The 8,140-nt window shown below is 34.6% G+C and overlaps 1 long non-coding RNA gene across 1 annotated transcript in view; it reads left to right on the top strand.

Moving 5' to 3' along the window:
- Positions 1–252: 252 nt before the first annotated feature.
- LOC150066376 (uncharacterized) overlaps positions 253–8,140 on the top strand; it is a 666,939-nt gene continuing 659,051 nt past the window's right edge. The window contains exon 1 of the long non-coding RNA XR_016539124.1: positions 253–321. This is a non-coding gene — a long non-coding RNA (uncharacterized LOC150066376). The remainder of the gene's footprint in view (positions 322–8,140) is intronic.

Below are 8,140 nucleotides of genomic sequence, written 5' to 3'. Positions count from 1 at the left end.
CTTGGGTTTTGAATTGTTGTTAATTCTGACTAATCATGACTAAATACTTTATATTGCCATTTAGTTTTATACAAGCATATGTGCAATGTAAATGTCACAATAGACACGAAAGTCTTTTCTCCACGTTGAAGATTATGTAGAAGAAGCACAAGCTTGCTTTTGATTCCTGATACTATGAGCAATGTCTGCATTTAATTTGCTAGTGTAAGATAACGTGGTCATCTTTTATTTTCCAGATTGAAGCTGGCCACAGGATTGTCCCAGCACTGCATTCTGGACCCTCCCTTGGCCTAACAGTCCACACTTCAGACCCTGGCACACGTGAGTAATGATCACGTTCACTTATCAGTACTTTCTTAACACACTAGACTTTGCTTTTTGAAACATCTTCCCAAGACATTGGCCAAGTTGGGTGCTAAATAAATGGTGTCATGAACACATTTAAGCATTATAACATTAACAGCATAATCTGTGGTTTCCCAGTTAAAATATTATGACTACACTTTCTTCTTGGTGCACATGCACTCTGTGTTGATTGAGTAGAGAAAAACCTCCTCTTCTTTATATGAGAATTAGCAATTTCACAAGGCTGTGTGGAGTAGGCAGCAATCGTAGCCATGTATTGTGTTATTGTGTGTGTGTGTGTGTGTGTTAAACCTTTCATGTGTTGTGTTATTGTGTGTGTGTGTGTGTGTGTGTTAGCCCTTTCATGTGTTAGATCTTCTATTTGTACCTGTCAGAAAATGACAGTGATGGAGGAACTAGGCCTAAAAGCTTTGTATATGGTTATTTTCCTACAATTCTGGGTGGATAGTAGGAGAATAATGACAAATTATTTTTAAGAAAATCAATTCTTGATTGTTTATATTCCTTTAAATAGAAATAGTAATCATTTATTGCATTTTGTTCTTGAAGGAGTGTGGGGGAGGGGTACATGATAGCAAAATGGCAGAATAGAAGCAATAAAGGCCTGGGGTTCAGACAAACAAAACATTTTAAATCCCAGCTTTAATGCTTAGTAATTGTATGATCTTGGGAGAAACAACCATTAGAAAGAAACAAGTTCATTGTATTGGCCTCAATTATCTATAAAGCAGTGCAGGGTACTTTCAAAGTAAAAATCGGGAAACTTTGCTTAATATAGAGGTCTCATTTATATTTGTAAAGCACTTCATCACTTTCAAACATATTTTCCCAGGCTGTTTTCTTTCTCCAATTGTTAGTTTAATGACTGCCTGCTCATGTCCTTTGTGGTGGATAGATTCTGCCTCAAGTTTCTAGAGATGGATGAATATAGGGATCACAGCATTGGACAGATGGACATGGCAGTAGTTTATAATAGTTACTCAAGTTTACAGGAAGAAGGACATTGTATGAGAAGACAGGATCTGTGGGAGATGACTAGATTCAGGCATGGATGCCCTCTGTTCCTGTGTGTGGAAGGGTTTACCTTTTTTGAGGCATTTTAAGGGCATGCACAGAACTGATACATAAATCTCAGGAAAGAGCAGGACTCGTGCAAATCACCTTGATCTAGGAGGCTCTGTGGCAGGGAAATTGGGAGAGAATCTTGTAGTTAGGTGAGAAGGGACTTAGCTAGTCTCCTCTGGGGGTCAAGACTCACCTATAGGTTAAGGTTACATGATACATGATTACTTTTTATCATAATTAGTAATGATATGAAATTCTGAAGATCTTAAAACTGTACAAAAGTTGTCATGATAAAATGATTGATAAATTAGAAAGTAAGAAGTAATCTGTGTGTAATAATTCTGTGACAGTAAATGTAGTTCATATCCCTGCATACATGAAAGGATTTTGAAATTTAAGAATAACTCTCTCTGCAATTAGTGTAGTAGGAAAATATCCCTGTAATTACATGGGATTAAACATCTTGGTAAAGTAAAGCCATATTTGATGCCATAACCTTTTACCAACTCCTGCCCAAACCCTTCCTTCTCATTGCCAGCACACTTTGAAGACTTGTACTACATTCCTCTGCCACCCAGGACAAAGATCAGGGCTTCAGTTTTGATTTATGTGTTTCTATGGTACAAAATCATTCTCTCTGATGGAAGAGTAGAATTGCATTTTGTGTTATATTGGATAAATGCCCAGAAGTAGAATTGCTGGATCATAGGGAAGCTCTAATGTTTCAACTTTGAAGAACCTCTGTACTGCTTTCCAGAGTGGTTGAACAAGTTCCCATTCTTACCAGTAGTGTAGTAGAGTTCCTTTTGGCCACATCCTACCAGTATTTGTTGTTATTACTTTTTTGATAATGGCCATTTTAACTCCAGTAAGGTAGAATCTCAACTTTCTTTGTATTTGTATTTCTGTATATTAAGTGAAGTAAGCCAAACCCAAAGAAACAGACTGCTTGATTTCTCTTATTTGTGGTAACTAAAATATGCCTATCAATCTGCAAGTAAACACACTCAATATTACAAGATAAAAAAATACACTGGTCTCCAGACATTGACACAGTGAGACCAAAGGAGGATAATCTTGACAGAGGATCACAAAGATTCAATAGCTATGTGCATATAAAATAATATCTATTCAACTCCAGGAAGCAGAAAGAAGAGGGTATTTTAAAAAATTTGTTGGGCCAAGAGTTTGGCCTAGTGGTAGAGTGCTTGCCTAGCATGCATGAAGATCCGGGTTCGATTCCTCAGTACCACATACATAGAAAAAAGCCAGAAGTGGTGTTGAGGCTCAAGTGGTAGAACTTTAGTCTTGAGAAAGTCCAAGGACAGGGCTCAGGCTCTGAGCTCAAGCCCAGGACTGGCAAAAAAATAATTTGTTGCTGTTTGTTTTTGTTTTGTTAATCTGTTTTTAAGAGGATGGGACTAAAGGTTAAAAAATTGCAGCAGTGATACTCACCAGGTGAGGATGAGAGAAAAAACTGGGAGAGAGCAAGGGAACGGGTGACACTGTTAAAAATGTATTCAATACTTGACTTATGTAACAGCAACCCTCTGCACATTACCCTACAAATACATACACACATATTTAAGAGTTCATATAGCAAGGGCTTTCCCATACCTGTTCATTCCATTTACAGTCACCTACCTTCAGCCTCATGTGTTTTTATGCCTTCTCCAGCCTCAGAGCTTCCCATAGACCTGGCATGCTTTATCTCCCCAACCTATCTTCCTAGTTTTACCTATACCACTTTTGCTATATGACAACTACTGGTTTGCTTAAGTGACATTTCCTATGAGAACATTTTTCTGATATCTCTAGTAAAGTTGACCACCATGGTATGAGTAATTCTGTAGTTCTTCTTCACAGTATTCCTGAAATTTATACAATGGAGTAAATTAAGAATCTTGCTTTTACTTTTTAACTATGTTGGCAATAGATGAAATAAACACATGGGAATGGGTATCAATGTTCAAGAAATAATGTACCCACTACCAGATGAATGTTACTGTAACCCCTGTATATATCATTTTGACAATAAAATACAATTAAAAGAAAAGAAAAAATAAAGAACCCTGTGATTGCCAGGCAATTGAGGGATTAAAAAAATAAAGACAAAAACCAGTCTTCCAGTCCATTTTATTTAAAAACATCTCATCATCTCTTAAGCAGTGATCTTCTATTAACATTTATGTCTAGCTCGAGGATAATCAACAGAAACTTATTTCTGAATTAATTAATATCCCATTGAGAACACATTTCATAGTGTCTCCAGGAAATTTCAGTACAACTAATGATCTTGCACATTTGTCAAAATGTTCAGGATTTTGAAATGCAGAAACATTGATAACATTTAATCAATTAAATGGTCAGACTTTAGTGTAATAAATATTGAAAAGACATCAAAATCTTTTATGTACATGGGTTCCTAAGTTTTTTGATTATTTTAAAACTTACAGTTTTAGTTGGTATCTTTAATAGTTGCAGTTAAAGCAATTATTGATTAATAAACTTAAATATTTAGTACCTAAATATTCAATACCTAATGAATTATTTTATTAATAATTGATTTTTAACATTTATTTCTTTGGATAAGTAGATGAATTAATAAATGGAGATTATCGTAATTTTTAATTCATAACTATATACTGAAATTGTATATTTTATAATTTTTATTTTATATTCCTTTTTATTATAATTAATAGAAGGGTTACATTATATTTGCCAGAAAGAAGGTGCATTATTTCACATACATTGATACCCCTTCTCATGTTTTTGGCCCAGTTTCCCTCCCCTGATCCCCTCATCTTGTATTCCCCCTTTCCTATCCTATTTCAGATATTTTATTATTTTTATTCACAATTTATGAATTGCAGACTAGGTCAAATACAATAGAAGCATTTGTTTTTTTGTATGAATTAGTGGCTCATTAGTAGTAAAACTTTTTGAATGTCTGTTCATAAGTTTGACTAATAAAAAATTAAATTAGAATTATAGTATCATATTTTTGGAAAAACTATGGGCCAACTAATTTTGTGTTTTATTTCTGATTGAGTGGCTCAGTCAACTAGACGTAATCTCTGAAAAGTTCTCTTTGGAGTCCAAAGCATTTTAAATTAATTATTTTATGAGTATGGAACCGTAATATAGATTCTGGCATAAAAGCCTATAATAGGGGGTTGGGAATGTGGCCTAGTGGTAGAGTGCTTGCCTAGCATTCTTGAAGAAGCCCTGGGGTTGATTCCTCAATACCACATACACAGAAAAATCCAGAAGTGATACTGTGGTTGATGTGGTAGAGTGTTAGCCTTGAGGACAGCCCAAGGACAGTGCTCAGGCCCCAAGTACAAGCGCCAGGACTAGCCAAAAAAAAGCCTATTATATACCACAAAAAATGATCTAACAAATGTGATTATTTTGACACCAATTCTCACTATACAAAAAACAGTCAGTTTCTTCCTTGTGAATGAAGATGATTAGGGAAGCATGTAAAGTTATCCACTTCATTTGGGTTTATGTTCTGGTCTGATATCTTCTATTTAGAAGTAGTTTTCTAAAGCAATTTGTATCATTGTCAGCATGTGGCTTCTTCTGGGAATCAGAGGCAATTAACTGCCAAATTTGCCAGTGATCTCTTTTGTTGTATGACGACTTGCAAAACACTTTTCCTAACCAGACAGTTTATAGGTTTTTCTCTTAGTGACAAAGGGAATAATACAGCTTAGAGCTTACAATGGTATATGTGCACTAAATGAAGAAAAATGTTTCATGGCTTATTCTTTGCATGAAATAGATGAAAGTACCTTCACACAGTCCTGGCAAACACATTTTAATACTAGGAGGCAATGACACATTTATATTAAACTAGGGACTGATGTCATTCATCCAAGGAATGCTGCTGAGTGCCCACAGATTAATGGTGAAGGGAATGTTGTGACTGTCCACTTTGACCTAGTCACCCAGTATTATATGCATGTCAGTTTATTAGGTCTCACCACTTTTTCAAGAGGTAGTGTCTCATTGCCCTATTCATATGGAAATAGAAAGACTTGGAAAAAATTATATTAAATGAAGTAAGCCAGACCAAAAGAAACATAGGGTGCATGATTTTCCTCACTTGTAATAATTAGAATGTGCTTATAAATCTACATGTAAACTTTATGAATAGTAAAAGACAAAATATTATACTTTGGTCAGGACTTTAAAGCATTCACACAGGGAGACTAAAGGAGGATATTCTTAGGAGAGGATCACAAGGGCTCAGTAATTATGTGCATATGATCATAGAAAACGTTGCTGCTTATGGAATTGAACTCCAAGAAATGAAAACAAGATGTTTTCTTTTTATTATACTGTTTGTGGTTCTTTTTATCTTCTGATTTTTCCCTTTTGTCTCTGTTTTTGATTTCTCTACCCTTTGTCTTGTAAGTGAGTAGGGGAGAAGAAGGAAAAATCACAAAAATGGTAGAACCAAGGAGACCTAATTCAGCAATGATACTCACTAGACACTATGTTTGACACTACGTTTGAAGTGACATATAATTAATAATCCCTTTGGATATCACCTTTAGAATTAAAAAGAAACATAAAAAAGATATAGTGTCTCATTAAAGTACAAGGCCATATAGTACTTAGTCCTTTGATATTTGCAGTTGTGAGATTATTCTATGAACATACCAAGATAGGCTTATTGAAGGAATATTGAGTAATCATGCTTTAGAGTCAGACAGGGTCTACTTAGTGTCTGCTATATGGCTTAGGGAATGGTAGTTGCTTTTGTTTTTCTCAGTCTGAAAAATGAAGATACTGTTGTTTGTCTTTAAGTGTTGTAAGAATTAGAATACCTAACTTCCCCAAATATGATAAGTAGACACTAAAGGATTCTTATCTTGAAATTGGGGCACTGAGCGGTATTCTTTTTATATTTAATCAAAGTTAAGCAAGAAAAATGTATCTTGTAATAATACAGAAAAAATGAAGTACTCCTTTGCCATCTAGGTTAAAGTAACTGATTTTAAGTTTGGTACATAGATTTTGTCAATTGCACTTTTTCATGTTTTCAGGAACTAGGCTATATAGAGAGATTATTGTTCATTTTTCAAAATAGGAATATTCATTAATTTCCACCTTAATAAATAGTGTACTTAGATATTTTTATGTTTTAATTTTTCATAACTGTGCTATGTATATAGTATAGCATGGAACTTTGGAAAATAAGGAAATTTTCATTATTTCAAGTATGAGCTGTAATCAGATTATGCTAAATACTTCTCCATTTTGCCAAAACAAAATCAAACCCCTAAAGCCTGGGAGAGGAATTGTATAATTTGCTAATGATGATAGCCAAGATATTAAGAAGAGTCACATATATTTTAAGCAATGACCATTAGCGTTAATGATGTTCACTTACAGTGAGTTATCGAGAATTGAATCCAGAGAGAAGTAGATGGCTTAATAAGTATTTAGAGTTTATTAATCAAATTCTTACATATTACTCTGAAGAAATAATGATGAGATTAAGGCTTTTAATTCTTAAGGACATAATTATATATGGTTGTTTGCGATGAGTGTTCATGAATGCGCTTTATTAATTACGTTCATTTAAAGGTTCATATGTCCCAGCACACTTTAATTTTCACCACACTAGATGACAAATGCAATTAGTGAATGCAATCCGTGTCAAACATATACTAGCCAGTTGAATAATATGTTTATTGCAAACAATAAGAAGTATATTATTTATGTGTTAGGCACGTGTTGATATTTTTATGTATTTTGTTTTACTTTTAAGTCTTTTACCATATAAAAGTGTGCCACAGGTGACAGGCAAAATTTTGCTGTTAAATTTTATTTTTTGAGTGATAAATTATTAGACTTTTTAAAAAAAAATTTTTATTGTAATTAGTAAAAGGGTTACATGATATTTGCCAGATAGAAGGTGCATTAATTCACATACATTGATACCCTTGCACATGTCTTGGTACCCATTACAATCCCCCCACCTCCCACTGTCTTGGTTTTCCCCGCTTCCCTATCAAATTTCAAATAACCAAGTACAACTAAATTCAATATATCAGATAACAAAGTGAGATACTGTAACAATATGAGATAACCAAGGGACAGCAAAGATGAGATACAATATAATACATTAAGGACAACCATCGTTCATTATATGGCTTTTGTTTCAATATCCTGGAGGTCCTTTCAATTAGCTTCATACTATATGGCCTTATGTATCAAGATTTTGCTCTATTGCATATCTTGGCTAGTAGAGCTCAAGGTTTCTACTGATTATGACGAATGAGGGACACCACTGAGCCTAAGTTCCTTTGAGTCTGGCTTACTTCACTTAATATGATTTTTTTCTAAGTCTTTCCATTTCCTAACAAATGGGGCGATGTCATTCTTTCTGACAGCAGCATAGAATTCCATTGTGTACAAATACCACAACTTGTTGATCCACTCATCAACTGAGGGACATCTAGGTTGGTTCCATATCTTTGCAATGGTACATAGTGCTGCAATGAACATTGTTGTGCTAGTGCATTTAGTATGCCCTTTTTTCTGGATGATTGGGTAAATGCCAAGTAGTGGAATTGCTGGGTCATAGGGGAGTTCTATGTTTAGGCTTTTGAGGCACTGCCACACTGCTTTCCATAGTGGTTGAACGAGTTTGCACTCCCACCAATAGTGTAGTAGTGATCCCTCCTGG

This window comes from Megascapheus bottae, chromosome 2 (genome assembly GCF_031878675.1).
Source record: "Megascapheus bottae isolate mThoBot1 chromosome 2, mThoBot2.hap1, whole genome shotgun sequence".
In the NCBI taxonomy this organism is placed as follows: Eukaryota; Metazoa; Chordata; class Mammalia; order Rodentia; family Geomyidae; genus Megascapheus; species Megascapheus bottae.
The sequence above is the reverse complement of the archived record's forward strand: the minus strand, read 5'-3'. Positions and strand labels throughout refer to the sequence as shown.